Below are 17,051 nucleotides of genomic sequence, written 5' to 3'. Positions count from 1 at the left end.
CCTGTGCCCTAGAGACCATGAACTGGGATGAGTACAGCATCTTTGCATACCTTCCCTCACCACCCCCCATGCTTCACATCTCCCAGACTCCTGAGGTTAATCCCCAAGACAACCTTGCTTTGAAAGAAAAAATGTGGTGAGCCTACTTGAAGATTTGGAGCCCAGAAGTCTCTTGTCTGTCCTGCCTCAGCCAGACCCCAGACACCAGGCTCAAGGAGGTGGACGTTCACAGAGAAAGCAGCAGTAAGTTCTTGCTGTTGTTTGTTTTCAAGGCTCGGTTGCTCTTCAGAATTAGAGCCCCCGAAAGCATAGGTCTTTCTTTTTTTTTTTTTTTCCTTTTCTTTCCCCTCTCTTTTTTTTTTTTTTTTTCCTCAGCAAAAATTTATAATATATCTCCTTCCCCTCCTGGGGGTGAGTCATAAAAGCAATTGAATTAGCACTCCTTCGTCGCCTCTCATAGCCTGCGTTAAAGATATCTGAAGTTGATCTGTGTGCGCCTCTTCTCCACATGGTCATATTTGAACTGTGTCTGCATTTGTGAAAATAAATTGTACTGATGGTGGTTCTCCAGAATAAACACTAACTAACTGGCTGATTGATTGTAATTATGATGAATTTGTCCCAGGATTGGCAGGGACGTCTTCGTTGGGGAGTTTTGTGCCTATTTGCTGCTCATCAAAGGCAAGGATAGACAGACTTTGGAACAAGGGTGTGGTCTCGCTGATTCAGCTTCCTTCCCAGCCCATCGCGACTCCCGCCTTCTGCTCCTCCTCCTCTCACCCCACTCCTCTGATCCATCCTGAGGCGGCTGTCAGGGCAACAGCATCTACCTGTCTTTTTTCTCACTGCCTGTGTTAGACTCGGTCAGGTCAGAGACCACTCCCCGTAATCAAACTCATCACATTTGTGATCTCAGCATATTTTCCATCCAATCAAAACCTCCCTCAGCTTCCCCTACCCTGGGATTATTAGTCAACAAAGTAATAACAATAATAATACTGCATTTAGAAGCTCCTTAGCATATTTCATCTCTGAATGCCTTACAGATGTTAACTAGTTAATCTTCATGACACTCCATCCAGGAGCAGTAAATATTGTTAACCATGATAGAATATATATATATATATATATATATATATATATATATATATATATCTGCGCTAAGGACAGCAAAATAGTTGACTTATTTATCACGGCTCACTTGATATAGTAACTGGTATTTTTTAAACACCCATCATAGATACAATAATTAGAGATGTGCTTTTGTTAACAAAACCGCTACCCACTTCTAGCGTACCCCTGGGTACTAAATAATTACCCACTTTGTGTGGTTATCTAGCTCACTAATTACCCACAGAAATTGGGGTCAGGTGTTAACTGCTTGAAATAAGTATCCTCCAAAGACATCGCTGAGTTGTATAGAGAAAATGATGTGTTCATAGCAAAACTTTTATAAGTTACATATTTGTATGTCTTAGTAAGCAGAGTGCATACAGACGGGGACAGACTAGCTTCGCATGTGAAAAATCATGCTGAGCCATTCTTGCTGATATATAAAGGTTTAGGAGGGTCTCTGGAAATTTCCTTCTCTGTCTACCTTTCCTCCTTGAAGATGAGTGCAATCTGATTCCCATAATCTGGACCTCATGTAGGAGTATGCTAAGACAATTGATGATTCTCGTTAGGAATGATTCATTTTGGTGTTACAGGGAGGCACCCAGTGAGTCAAAGATTTTTTTGACAGCTCCACCCTTTATGATTATTCTAGCATGTTTCTTTTTCTCCATCAGTCTAGTGCAAACACCCTATTAGCCAAATTTGAAAAAGATTCTAACCTAGTCTCTGGCCCCTGCCAACCATCTCTTTCTCCTTCCCAATAATGACAGAAAAGAAAAAGAAAAAAAAAAGTATTACAGGAAACCCAACACTATGACTGTAGGTCTTTCTCTTTTTGCCTCAATTTGTTCTGCTTTCCTCTCTTCCCTCTCCCTTCTTCCTCTCTCTGCATCTCCTTCTCATTTGTGCTTTTTCTTCTCCTTTTCCTTGGCGTCCAGCCCTGCTTCTGCAGGTCTCACAGTCAGAGACAAAGCACAATATCTGAGTTGAGCACAAAGAAGCTACCTTTTAAAAACATCGACTTGGAAGAAACCTGTAACCTCAGCTCCCTCCCTCCTTCCCGCCCCCCTTGCTCTCTACAGAACTCGGCGTTATATCTAACACGGTACAGCCTGTTGTTTGCATGATTCTAGCCACAAAAACCGAGTGCAGCTGGCAATATATCCACTGTTTGTAGATAGGTAGAGACCCTCATTTTCAAGAGATACCTGCCTTACAGGATCCTTGTGTAGCTGAGCGTTTAAAATGTATGCCAGCAGAAATGATAGGAGATGCTCCCATAGTCAGTTTAGGATGTCTTTCATTTTTTCTCGTGCCACTTTTTGGTCATCTGAAGGATTCCTTATCATTTATTATGGGACTTTAGGCCAATCATTGAAATGTGTGTGGATCTGATGGGCATTTGAGGAGAAATGCTTCAGGAATAAGGAAGATGTCTGCAGTAGAAGCAAAGGGCTAGGATGAGCTACGGAGACTGCTAAGTTCATTTCAAAATCCAAGGGAACATACGTGGTAATCAGTACACATGGCAGAGTCCATGCTCCAAACCCAGCCATTGCAAGGGACCAGAGTTTTAGCATTGTAGCCATCACATGCCTTAATAGTGTCTGTGTATTTTAAATACAGATTTGAATCACTGCTCTTTTATCCTTCTGAATGTCGGTATCAAAGAAGTGTTTAGGCATTGTTGACTTTCTGTCCATAAAGAAAACCCACCAAGATTTCCCAGATACATCACCTACCCTCATATGCATACATGTTTTTTAGATGCCCGTGGGATACCAACAGAACAATTAGGCAGAGAACTGCACTGTGCTTGCTCCTCTTTGCTCCCCCCACACACCACCTTTTTTTTTTTTTTTTTTTTTCCCTTTTAGAAAATGTGATACCTGATCTCTGGGTCTAGCAGGCTAAGGATTTTTTTGTATTTTTATAAGACAATGTCTGGCCTTCCCCCTAACCTGCTGGTATATTTTTGGTCTCATTAGTAGTCAGGGAGAAGCCTTAGTGAAGCCTTAGTGCATCCGGTGCTGGGAGTCAGGGATAAGACACACGACAACAGAGAGAGGGAGCGGGCGAGAGGATATTAGAAGAGAGGCTTGTCTCCAAGATATGGAAGGAAGTGAGAAATGACAGGACCGCAAGCTTTGTATGGAGGAGCCGGTAGGGCGGGGGCGCCGAGAGGAGCGCGAAGTGGGTTCTCAGAAGCCGTGGAAGAGCTAAAGGTGATTAGAGGGGATATTGATTCCTTATTCTGCCAGAGATTTAAGCAGGCATGCGAGGAATCTGCACCATGGTTGGCAAAAGGAGACCCACTGCCTCCTGTAACCAGACACTCGGGCTTTCCAGGAGCCTAGGGAGAGAGCGGAGAAGAAAGGGGGCAGTGTGGTCTAGGAAAATTCAACTTGTCGCTGATTTGTGCCTGATGCTTGCTGTCCGTCAGCAGCCTCCCTTACAATCTTTTTTTCCTCTCGCTCCCTTTTTTTTTCTTGCCTTCTCCTTCTTCACTGAAGCCTAGGGGAGCCAGTAAAGATTAAATGTGCTTTCTCAAAGGCAGCCACTTCATGCTGCTATGTCGAAAGGGCCATTATTATTATTTTTTTTTAATAGTAAAAGAAAAAGGGAGAGAGGTTGAGAGAGAGAGAGAAACTAGGTAGGATGATGACGGACTAGCTTTTCTGAGAGCGAAAGGAAGAGAGGGAAGGGAGAGAAAAAGGAGAGACCTTAAGCTGAACGGAGGATTGTGCCTGAGAAGAACCTTAGAGGTGAGAAAAAAAAGTTGTCTTGAAGATGGGGGATGGGGGTGGGGATGCTGAATAACCCTGTACAGAGGGAAAAGAGACATAATTTAGCTGTCTTGCTGGTATGATTCTATTTTGGAAGGGGGAGAGGGTTGGGGGGGGGGGGGTCCTGGAGCTTTAACGGTTTTTAGTTGCATGCGGAAATATACACAAAATATTTAACATTTTTCCTAAGTGCCTGAGGCCCCCTCCAGTGCCTTCCTCGCAGGGGCTGCTTTGTCATTCTCTTTGACTAGCCAGCCATCTACCTTGCTCGGGCTGGAATAAAAGAAGAAAAAAGGAAAGAAAGAAAGAAAAGGGAAAAAAGGAAGAAAACAATTTTTAAAGATTCATCTTTCCATCCATTTCCCCTCCCTTTCGTTTCATTTTTGGAGGCGGCGCAGGGGCCGTCTTTGCACAGGAAAAGCTCAGCTTCCAGGCAGACAGGGGAAGCGATGATCATTCAGGTACAGAACTGGTAGCTGTCTGCGAAGATGGAGGGGAGTTATGCTTTGGATTCCTCCGAAATATTGGCACAAGGCTTCAAAGGATCCGCAGCGGGAGTGGGGCGGGGGAGATGCGCCTCCCTGGCTCGCACCCACCCCTTCCCACTCGCCTCGACCAAGTGACAGCCTGGTGCTGGCTCGGGGTGATTTGGCCTTGGCTTCAGCCAAGCAGCTGATGCAGAGGAGGCCCGCGCGCAGGACTGGCAAAGTGCACACTAAAGAAGGAAGAAAATTCGAAAAGCAGCCCTGGGGAGGGTTCTCGTTCTTATAAAAACCTTTTTTTTTAATTTTTTTTATTTTTAACTAAATAGTCTCAAAATTTGATCAGTCCCAGTCTTGCCCTCCACTCCCACCGACCTGCCGTTTATTTTTTCTTTCTCGTCAAAGCATAAACTACAGAGTTACAGTCTCTAGATTTGGTGTACCGCTTCCTGCCCCCGCCTCCCCCTCCCCGCCCAGTTCTCAGTCCTCTATTGAAACACCTCGCCCAGGCGAGCGCACTGCGAGCTCACATTTCCCCCCCTTGCTCGGAAGGTGCTACAGGAGGCAGCAGCCCGGCTCCACTTCCAATGGGTGAGTTTAAAATGCTCTTCCTATTTATACTTTCCTAGCCTCCACATCCTGCTTCTTGGTCTTCTCCTCCTAAAAACCTGATTTGTATGGTTTCGCATGCGGCATGCTTGCCCAGGGGGGAAAGAGATGCCTCGGATTTTCTTTCCCGTCATCGGTGCTAGTTGTAAATTAAAGCTTTGAGGACACTTTTAATCCCTACTGTAGACCATGGTTTTAAAAACATGGGCATTTCTGGGTCTATTCATACTATTTTCCATTTTAGTAAACTCTTTTGCCCAAAGCTTCAAAGAGTTTTCTCAGATAGAATGGCGATTGTATGTTCAGGTATGTATATGCGCCCACAGACACTGCGTTTGTGTGTATGTATCTACTGTATTTCAGTGGAATCCTGATTTTGTGAGCTCAGGCAGCGAGGAGAGTGAGGGAGTACCCTGCCACCTGTTTGTTGTCTTTTAGCCGTGACCCTCGGACAGAAATCGCCTGTCATTCTTGTTTTGCTTTGTTTTGTCTCAAGAAAGAACAATTTAGTGCGCTCCTCTCAGTCCCTGAGACCCTAACTTGTGATGTTTACCGTTTAAATCCACGGGTTAGGCTCTTGGGAGCTGCGAGCCGTGCCCCTGCATCCTGGAAATTTGGTGGAACTTTTTTCCTTGAACGCAAAAACAAAAGAAAAGAAAGTTTGTCTGAAGTGCTTGAGTGCACCTCTGAGGTTTTCATTGTTAGGTGGGATCAGGTGACCAGAAAGTGGCAGCCCCTGGATTTCTGTGAAAGTAGGTATCTGTTCTGTTAAAACAGCGTGTTGCTGCTGTGTGTTTGCATGTACATTACTGATGCCTGAGGCTTGTGGAGCTCGTCTTCCCTGGTCTATTCCTTGAGAGCAACACGCAGTACTATCCGAGCGTAACAAGAACAGCTCAGTACCTGGTGCTTGACCTCAGAACATATCAGCTGAAGTCCCAGCATGCCTCATGCCTGCAACTTTTAAACTCAACAGTTAATCTTCAGATTGTGCCTCGTGAAAATGGGCATGTGGACCCAGTCTCTCTTCAGTGCCCACACATGTGTCATGTATGGCTAGACAGTGAAGACACAGACACAAATAGGGGCAAACCAAGAGTTTGAGCTAAAATATTGATAGGCTAAAAATTCTTCCCTTGCTAGACGTACAAGAAGGATGGAATTTATGGCGTTAACAAAGATTAAATTTGTATTACTCTGTGAGATTTTAAAAAATAAAAGGAGAGCTGTAGCCTCCTTGCTTGGCATTGATTTTAAAATATTATGCACAATGAGTTTAAAAGTAATAGGGACTGGGAATGTATTTTTAAACATATAAAAGGAAAGAAGAGGAGATATATTTTTAAACATATAAAAGAAAACAGCACATGAATACAAGTATTGTACCCTTTAGAAGTTATCGGTGGCTAATAGTCTTCATTTAAAAATTGGAAAAAAGAAATTGATCAGGATTTAAATTCAATCCAACAAAGCTATTTATAAAGCAAATCATACATTTGAAGTAATCTTCTCTTAAGGTAATTGTTAGCATTACCTAGTTTGTAGTTTTCTCAAAATGTAACTTTTTATAACAGAATGATCTCCGTGATTTAGATCTATTTCATAGTTAGAGGAGAGAAGGAGTCACTTACCTTTACTTTATTGTGAAAAGTCCCAATATTCAATTTCATTTAAACCATTTTAGTATTCTTGGAGCGACGTTTGTCTTCCGTTTTGGAAAATAACTAAATCGACCCTGACTTCAAATGCCGTCTCCTTTTAAAGAGTTTATGTTGGTTATAGCCTCGTTTTATACATGGAGTCGAAGGTTAAGGAAGCTATTCTTTTCCTACCTTTTTTAAAGTGTTTAATTGCAGTTTTTAAGTCATTGACTCCAAATCGTAGTCAAGAAACCATTTTGTGTCAGAAAACTGACTTGAGAACATGAATTGTACAACAATTGCATTGTGCCTTTTGTTGAAACTGCTGTGTAGTTGTGATATTTAAATGTTAGTTTCCAGCCTTTGATAGTCTAAATATGCTTCCAAGAAAAGAGCCCTTTGATTTTCAAGTTATCTTTGGGTTTCTATACAATGGATTAATGATTTTCCCCCATCTTTGCTGATGCGTATGTGTAGGCATTTGGAAATTATGGAAAGGCATCTGTCTAACTCATGGATATATATTACCACTTGATTCATATCAAGTATTTGCCAAACTGCTTTTTGCAGTCAAAACATTATCTGCAATTTGCTCTATGAAAATGTATGCCGGGATCAATAAAAGCAGGCTAGATGTAATTCTTCTGTGATCTTAAATGAGAGCAGCGTAGTAATTTAATACAACTGATGCAGTTTATATTCCAAGGTACTTTTTTGGTTCTGTACATGTTTTCAAGTGGACTGCCCATGTCCTGAGGTTGCTATCATACGATTGATCACACAGGCATTTAGGAGCATGTAACGACACATGAGATTTTATATTTCCACAGGGAACTGCTTCAGTGTAAGGGCAGGTTTCTCAACACCCTTCTTCCTCACCGAGCCCATCAGTGAAGTTCAGTGAAATGAATAACATAATTGGTGGTTGGTTCAATCACTACCAGTCTAGACTAGCCCAGACGCATCAATTAGAGGGGGCTGTCTTTTAAAGGGAGAGTGCCACCGAAACAAGCAGGGCATTATTGATACTGATCTTTAAAAGTGCAAATCCAGCTTGGCAGATTAAAAAAAAAAAAAAATAAGGCGGGGAAAAGAGGGGGGCGCATTGCGGGAAGAAAAGAGAAAGAAGTGAACTGGAGCTTTCGGACACAGAAGGACAGGAAGCTTGAGAGAAAAGGAGAGGATAATGAGTGAAATGCAATGCAGCACCTCTTTGCAACACACAGTTACAATTCAGGACACAGGACGCCCTGGTTCACCTTATTTGTAACTAGATTCTCCCCCACCACACACACCTTTTTTTTTTTTTCCTTTAAATTCCTTTTTTGCCTCTGTTTCCAAAGAAGTGCCAGCTCAAAACCAACGCAGTTAGAAACTGAACAGCTCTAGGAAGCTCTGGTGAGAATAAAGCCAAGCCAGACCAAGCGGCCAAAACTCCTTTTGCAACATTTTTCCCCCAAAGAAAAACACGGATGATGTTTATTTTTTGAGTCTCTAATTCTACCTTAAAAAAAAAAAAATCAACTGTACAAATGAACAGTACTCATTTTAAATCCAGCACCTGGGAAGTAATTTTATGGGCAAGACACCTTTAGGTAATAAACAGCTCATAGTTTTGTGTTGAATACAGTAAAATTATGAAGAGTGTAACAAAAGGCTTTGGTAATTTGGTGGGTTTTTTTTTTTTTATCTTTTGATGATAAAAGACAGATGATTTAGAAAGCTTAGGAACACATCAAGCCCCAGGGAAAGAAAATGTTTGATTGGTATTAATTAAAACACTGCTAATATATTCTAATAAAATCAAATTTAACATTCTAAACTAATCCGCTTGGTATGTCAAAGGAAAAGAAAAGTATTATCTTATTTGCATCTCTGCAATCCAAATGCATTTGCTCATTCAGCAGAATTAATTTTTATCACCAGCCTGTTTAATCTCCTCACAGATTCAGCCAAACTTATTCTTTCGAACTAAAAAGGATCAGGGTAGGGAATCTAGAAAGGTACGGGGAAGACCAGCGCCTGTATTTAGTACCGGCTTTATATTTTATGATGTTTTTTTCCTCTTCGTTTGATGTAATGGGGTGTGGAGGAAAACCGTGAGTCTGCAGCGAGAATGATAAATGGATAATTTTTCCTCTTTTTCTCCTACCTACTGGGTTATTTAGGAATTCCAGTGGCCAAATTATGTGAGTGGCATTTATTTACATGAGTGATGTGGGACTGTTGATTATATCTCATTTATTTCTGATTTCAGAATCTATTTTATTACAAATCCGTAATGAAAAAAAAAAGGGGGGGCTCTTAAACCAGAGACCAACTGCCTTTTCTCAATTATCTTCAACTGTAGTCCACTGAAGAGAAAGTGGGGAGGTGAATGCAAAATTTTATTCACTGAGAACTGAGTTCTTTGTTTCCTTTTAAAGTCAAAATTGCTACAGAAAAATTCATACTTTCATGTGGCGAGTTTTTACGCTCTTTATTGTTCAACTCTCACAATGGATAAAATTGTCCCCAAATGACATCATAGCCAAAATGTTTCTCCTCTCATTAGTCTCCCATGACTATGATATCATATGTAAATATGGGCCTCACAAAAAAAAAATGAATGGGCCGTAAATACTGAGGACCACATTTGTATATTTCAAAAGCGAGGCATTCGGCACTTTCTCCAGGAGATGTAGCACTACTGACTCAACTACTGAGGAGCTTGCTCCATTGCCTTTTCCAGTTCTTTGACGTAAAAGAGCAGTCGCAGTTCGGTTTCACATGTATTGTTCTATAATCCAGGCAATAAATGCTAATTAGTAATGCTCAAGGATCCGACCATTCAGAGTAATTATCATAATTTACTTCTTCCTTGTTAAAGACATTGCTTGCTGATTAAAAAAAAAAATTAAATCGTCGTTTTACCATCGCACTGCAGTGGAAATACACTGGAGAGATGTGCAAGGTATAGGAATATCGCTCTGGCTGTGCTCGAAGTCACCGGCCTGTGCCTCTTAGCTTATTCCAAATGGAATTGCAACTGGATTTCTCAAATGAAATTCATGTAAATGCATAGAGTTTTGCATGTGCACCAGGAATGTATGATTTTATTTTACAAACCCCAGGGCTCCTTCTTCCCCCCCACCCCCTTTCTAAAACCACTTACTGAGCAGAACAAAGGAAACTGCTAACTATAGAGGCATCATTAAGTGTGAACAGCAACAGTGTGATAAAGTATGTGATATGACAACATATTTCATTGCACAAAAGTGCAGATAATTAAATAATTCAATACTAACCCTGACTAATTAGCAGAAAGATCTTTAAGGAGGAATCGAGAAAATGGATTCAATCAACTTGAATAATAAGCACCAGTCTCCAAGATCACAAATACATATTTGGTTATTTGGTGATTGATTGATTGATGATTGATACAGAGAGATGAGGACAAAAGGCTGTTCCTCACAGTGGATCTTGGATCTGGTGTCCTCTTTAGGACAAATTAATCATATGTTTTAAAAGAGCAGCATTAAATGTAGGGCTCTCTTTTCCATCAAGGGTATAATCCATTGCACATTTCTCTCTTTTCAGTTAATCAAAAAAAAAAAAAAATCAACCCCTTAGTTTTTCCTATCATTGCCTCAATACTTATGTTGCCTCCCCCACATTTTCTAAGGAGGCTCTCCTTTAAGTTTGTTTCTCAATGCTCGAAGCAAATAAGGATCCTATGCCCAGAAGAAGCAGAATGAATAACCATGCTGAATATTATATTTGGTGGAACCTTCCCCTTTTGCTTTATATATCAAAGGTAATACCCCCCGTTCATTGTTCATGGGTCCTTTAAGGAAGAGCTTCAGCTTTTACATGAGGGTTGTAAGCACATTAGAGGAATAATTCCCTTTGGATACTACACAGAAGGAGCCACCTGCAAAATGTTGATGCTGTTATTGAAATCTCAAGTGGAATCAGCTTTCAAAAAATTAGATATTAGATACATCCGATATAATTTGCAATGTGTAATTATACTAATGTGCATATAGTTGCGTGTTGCTTTACATGTTGCCTACTTGAGATTTTTTTTTCCCCCACTTGGGCATTTCTCATCATTGGAAATGGCTCCACAGTAGAATGTTTTTAAAGTCAGCTTTTATTTTTTTGAATTCCTTGTTACTTAACATAAGAAGACAAGAATTCTGTGTGCTCATGCAAGAATGACTATGTCTGACCTAGATGTTAGAAATTAACCATCGCTTAAAGGGTTATTAGCGTTGTGGATACCTGCATTATTCGTAAACTATTTGCTGCTCTTTACTTTTTTAGTCTTCATCTTGACTTTGGGCAACTTGAAGTAATGGAGAATATTAGAACAGTAAATCTTATTCATAAGAAATCCATTTCCTTTGTTAGAATAATGAGAGAAAATGCCTGGGAAATGGCCTTAGGCAGAGGTAATAATTTTAATTTAGTCTAAGTAATCAAAATCGTAACAATAACAAACAACTTTTCTATTTTTCCTCCATTTTGCACGGCACACGTGATGAATAGCTGAAACTCTGCCTCAGGTCCTCAGTGCACTAACATCACCTTCCCTTTTGGTGTCTCCTGGGCTGGAGACCCCCATCCCCAAGGAGCTGACCCTGAAGATCTAGCTATGGAGGAAAAACCCAGGCAGAGCAACAACGAGTTGATTGGTCAGCGTGGCACTTGGCACTTGCTCTGTGCTCAGTAGGTGGAGATGGTCTTGATGCAAATTTGGAGAATCATTACCATCAGATCACAGAGGGACCCTGAGCACAGCGATGCAAGGCGCCCGATTTACACTTATACATGCAGGAGACAGAAAGGATTCTGAGGGAGGCTCTTGTGGAGATGATGCAAGATAGTATTTATTCCGATTAAGTAGGCAGAGGCCCCAAAGAATGCTGATTTGTTAAACTTTTGACTCATACTAGACACCTAGAAGTTGGTGGTTAGCGTATTTGTACTGTTTGTTCCTCAACATTGATTTTGATCATGGGGTCCACATTATAAAAGAGGTGTTTTTGCAGGAGCTCTATCTTGGCAATGCTAAAGCAGTACGTTGACTGACTTTTCATCTGCTCATGCGGACAAGGACTTTGTGTTATTAGCTCCCCAAAGGAGTCCCACAAAAATTGTGTCAAATATCTTTCCTTGCAACAGTAGCACTTTAGTTGACACAGAAGTGAGCCTCATACACATGTATCAAAGCTTAGCACCCCACCTTCCCATTCTATGATCACGAAATAATAAATTCTGAAATCTTTAAGAGGTTTATTTATCCGTCTAGGAGCAGTTATGGCATGCTTGATCAGAATGGAAAAACACCTATTAACAATATTTAACATTAGGTTATTTTACAGGTTTTAAGAAAGACAGATAGATGGATAGATAGATATACTGCCATCTAGAAAGAGAACCAACACGTATCCAAAGTGTTTAGTGCAGTAAGAGGCTTGTGTGGTAGTGTATCCCCTTTGATGCACCTAACTCATTATGCATCTTCATTGTGCTAACATAATGAAGAGGCTGACAATAAAGGCTTTCATTAATTTAAAATCCACCTGCAAAGTATATCTCATTCATAACAACTTTTGTAGAATAAAAGAAACATTAATAAAGCTCTTCCCAAATATCCTTATGTGTAAAATGAGTGGGGTGGGATGACTTGGTCTCTCAATTCTTTTACAGCGAAGAATTTTGGAAGCTTCTCTAGAGCACAGAGGTAGACGAACAACTTCAGGACCCTTGAATCTGGAGTCTGTCTGTACCAACAGCTGCCCTGTAAAGTTATATTTGATTCCACCCGCAGGTGCTGTGTTTACTAACATATTTTCCTTGATGCTAAAACAGTAAAGACTGAAGTTCATTTTCAGGAAGGGCAGGGACAGAAAAGAGGAACAGCCGAAGAACTAAAAAAGATACCCAGTGGGAGAAGGAAATTCTTGGTCTGAGATCTAAGCCCATTTCCTTCAACATTAACATAGAAGAATCCCAGACAAGCACCTGCCTTTCTATTTTAAGACTATCATCTTTAGTCCTTCTGCCTTTAGTAATTGCTTGCAATAGCCTTTTGGGTTTTTTTTTTTCTGTTGGGTTTGATTTTCTTTGAGTTTCATATTCCCCTTTCCACTTGATGCATTTGGATCATGTTAACATCCCCTTCAAAAGCCTGCAACCTTACGTTAACATACCCCACTTCCCAAATTAAATCTTATCATGTGCAAAACCTCTTGAACATTACCCCGCCCATTTTCTCAAAGCACTTGGAATATATAATTCTTCTTGAATTAAGCAAGCCTGCTCTTCCGGGCTTTCAGATCTTTGAAGATGCTCACAGCCAAGCTTTTCTCTCTGCACACTTGCCCCTCCACCTCTTCAACATGTCAGAAACCTTTCTTTTCCTTCCCTTGCTCCCTCCTCCTCCATTCTTTCTCTGTCTCTCCTCTTCTTCCCCTCCCTCCCTCATTTCTCCCTTTCTCCCTCCCTCTCTTCTTCCTTCTCTCCCTTTTGTTTCTCCTTTCATTCTGTCAGTGGGCACCCTTTGTCATGCTGTGAGCCAGGCACTGGAAATACAGACACAAACAAGGAACTGACATCGATTTCTAGCCATTCTCTTGACTTCATTCACTCCTGCATTGCCAAGCCCTTCTGTAGCCACACTTCCTTTATTTTGCCTTTAGTCTTTAGATTTATTTGACTGTGTCCTTAATGTCCTCTGTTCTTCTGTTGTTTTCCTACGTGTCCTACTTCAGTAAGTTGCCTGTTGGGTAAACCTGAAGCTTTTCTGACGGAGCATCTTCTCCAGAGCCATGAGCGGGGTGCCCTCACACCCATTCAAGCAGTGTTCTTGCTTGACTGAGTCTTGACCATGGTGAACAATGAGGACAAGCTCCGTTTTTCTCGTGATGCAGCATTTCACGTCTCGTTAGAAACAGCCTGGGCCCCAGAGTATCGTTACACTTCTTTATTTGTGTGCAAGAGTCGATGTGATAACTTTCTGTGACATGTTCTGTTATTTTTTTAGTTGTGTTGATGTTCCTTTCAGCCAATCCTATAGTCCCCCCATCTCAGGAATGTCTCCCCAGTGACAGGACACAGACTGCAGAGACCGCTGTACTGGTGGACGCTCAAGCCAACTGTGAAGTTGAAACAAAGGAATCAGGACTCGGTCACCTGAAGACACCTCTTCTGCTAAGCGACACACCCACATGATGCAGTTCAGCCAGTAGACTCTCAGAACAAGAGGCAATCTTTGCAAGAAACAGGAACACTTGAGAATGACTTCTAGATTTCTGACTTCCCTTCCTCATGTGTATTCCTCTGTTTGTATTTCAATTCTGTGTGACATTCATCTTTAAAAAAAAAGTGTTTTCTGATATGACTATGCTTATCAACACACCCAATTTTTAAAATAGAAAATTTCACACACGCTAATGTTTTAAGGAACAAAATTCATGCTATGAATTTTAGCCACATACAAGGTTTGACCTTAAGAGTGACTTAAACAATAGGATATAAAGTTATTTTGAAACAGCGGAGTCGTCGGAGGTAACTCAAAGGATAGAATAACGGTGGTAACTCAGAATGCAGTGTGGAAAGGCACTACCCTGTGACACCACCAATCAACCATTCTTTCTGTCAGGCAAGCTAGGTTCTGCCTCTGCAGAGTTTAAGTTTAGTTAGGCAGAGGTACGTACACTTTTGACAAGATAAGTAACAAATCAAGTCAATAGACAATAACAGTAAAACCAAAGCAAGACAAAAGATGTATGAACAAGGAGCTCAGAGGTGGTCACGTTAAACTGGGCAAACTGGTCTGTTTAGGGAAGAAAGTTCGCAAAGGAGGAGGAAATGAATCTTAAAAGATGTTAAAGATTTCGATAAATGGAAAAAAAGGAGAAAATCGAGTCCTTTAGATGGATGTGGTGTTGTGAGCGAAGTCCGGGAAGACTACATGTAATTTTAGGGAATTATGATCACACATGTCTAGTTGCCTTCACCCCAGACTTTCAGTGCCAGTGTGTATGTATGTACATACGTGGTAAAGACTTCATGGACACATTGTCCCTCTCCCGCTTCAGGTGTCGCCTAGAATCATAATTGTATTTCCTCCATTAAAGCATGTGAGAGTGGCGACAACAGGAGGATTTGTGATTTTTCTCTTGGCCTGATAACAATGGATGTTTATTGAGTTCTCACTGCATTTTGAGTATTTTATACATTAACTCTCTGAAGCCTCACAACAATCCTGCAAAATTTATCCCCATTTTACACTAAGAAAACTGAGGTTTAATGAGGTTAAGTAACTTGCCAAACCACCACATCCAGGTGTCACAATCAGATTTGCCATCGCAAAGCTCATGATCTACAGCACTAAGTCAAAATACTGCGACCAACATCACGATATGACCACTTCTCTAGCCCTTGAGATTTTTCTGTGGTAAACGGTAACAATTATCTTCTCAAATTTTTCAGTTTTCTGGTTAAATTACACGAAAGTGATGGAACGTATTTTTATCATGACAGAAATTGGGGGGGGGGGAATGGGGTTTATCAGCATTTTAGGCTGCTTTGGTGGGTGTCCAGCCTTTGATGGGACTATTCATTTTGGTGAGCATGAACTCTCCACTTCTTGAGAATGAAAATAGAAAGTGAGGGGAGCCTAAAGGTCATCTATACAATGTCCTTTTCTACAGGTGTTGTCAATCCATGAAGTTAGAGTGACTTACGAAAGATCCCACATTTGCGTGTAGCAAAGCAAGGTCCAGAAACCATGCCCTCAGCGGCTCTTAAATAAACAACTGCATCCTGCCTAAAAGAAGTGTGAGCTTGAATTTGATCAATGACAACATTCCATCTGAGTGATCAGGGGCGGCATGGAACCTAGTAGACTGCTCAGTTTTGCACCTCTCTGGCTTCTCACCTCAGCGTGAAAAATAGCTATAGCTCTGGGCTGACATCTTTAGATGCAGGAATTGTCAGTGGTCCATCCACACAGAACATATAATGGCCCAAGTTATGTGTACAGTGTCTTCAGTGATTTGGAATTCTCAGTTCACCTAAACAGATCTTCTCATGAGCATTTCCTGAACCAATTTTATGCACAGTATATATTTGTTAGAGCTTCCACATCAAGATTTAAACACGACTGTTTCGCTAGTCCTTATGTTTTTGACGATATCAGTGGTTCTTTGCTATTTTAACCTTCACTTATCCAGGTGACTAACTCAAGAATACTTCAGCAATAAAAAGCTGGAATTGAGGAAACCTTATTCTTTACCAGCCCCTTCGCCTTCAGTTGGCATTCAGTCATGCCAAATAGAGGGGTCAGCTGGAGAACTCAGAAATTTGAAATGCAATTTTGTCTCAAGTCCGTTAAGCTGTGTTTACTTAAGGGCAAGCTTCTAGATGTTTGAAAGTACCTGAATATTTGACTGTTGTAAATTTCCAGTTAGATATCTGGCATTGTTGCACTTGGACCTGCTGGTGGCTCAGGTCATCCTATTTTCAAAGTGATCATTGGCCATGTGTCACACAATTCTCATTAAGTGAGTTCATAGAGTTTTTTAAGTCGAGCCAAGCACAAAATGTGACTTTGTTGACATTTTATGAGACTTTGTCATATGTCCCCTGAACCCCCCAATAAAAGCACTGTTGCATCAACTGTGAACTTGTGTTGATTTCTTGGAAGAGTATGCTCTCATAATTTGTATGTCTTCACTAGTGTGTATCCAAGCTAGTGTCAGGATCATTAAGGAGCAAATCTAATATGATGGGAAAATCTAAATTTAGAGGCAATTCCTAAATTGAAGTGGCCTTTCGATAAGTGGCACAATCATCTACCCAAGTTGGAAAGCAAGGCGTGATCCCTTTTCTCTTTCCGCCTATCATGGCCGATAAGGTATATCTTTATTCTTCCTTCTATTTTTATTTCTTCTTTTTTTAAATTTATTTTTTGTCTTTTTAGGGCCACACCTATGGCACATGGAAATTCCCAGGCTAGGGGTCGAATCAGAGCTGCAGCCACTGGCCTGCACCATAGCCACAGCAACATCAGATCCGAGCTGCATCTGCGACCCACTGACCGAAGCCAGGAATCGAACCTGCATCCTCATGGATACTAGTCAGATTCATTTCCACTGAGCCACGATGGGAACTCTGTTCTTTCTGTTTTTATTATTTTTATTTTTTTTTGCCACACGCAGAGCATGTGGAAGTTCCCAGGCCAGGGATTGAACCCATGCCACAACAGCGACCCGCAGCCACTGCAGTGACAACGCTGGACTTGTCCCTTGCCAAGCCACCAGGGAACTCCTCCTCTTTTCTGTTTTGAAATGTGTCTCCTTCTTTCCATCCTCTCTGCAGCTCTCTTAGGACAGCTCTCATTTCTCACCTGGCCTCCAGCTTTT

The 17,051-nt window shown here is 41.2% G+C and overlaps 1 long non-coding RNA gene across 3 annotated transcripts; it reads left to right on the top strand.

Annotated features, from left to right (window-relative positions):
* Positions 1-3,245: 3,245 nt before the first annotated feature.
* Positions 3,246-16,312, top strand: LOC125110830 (uncharacterized). Of its 3 annotated transcripts, none has more exons than XR_007130742.1 (3): positions 3,246-3,881; positions 4,790-4,975; positions 13,395-16,312. It is a non-coding gene; the product is annotated as an uncharacterized LOC125110830 (long non-coding RNA). The 3 variants fall into 3 exon arrangements; XR_007130743.1 differs by having other exon boundaries at positions 3,247-3,881; positions 4,937-4,975; XR_007130741.1 differs by lacking the exon at positions 3,246-3,881 and having other exon boundaries at positions 4,043-4,975.
* The last annotated feature ends 739 nt before the right edge of the window (positions 16,313-17,051 follow it).

The sequence above is a fragment of the Phacochoerus africanus genome, chromosome 11 (assembly GCF_016906955.1).
Source record: "Phacochoerus africanus isolate WHEZ1 chromosome 11, ROS_Pafr_v1, whole genome shotgun sequence".
Taxonomy (NCBI): Eukaryota; Metazoa; Chordata; class Mammalia; order Artiodactyla; family Suidae; genus Phacochoerus; species Phacochoerus africanus.
This window is presented reverse-complemented; position numbering and strand designations above follow the sequence as displayed.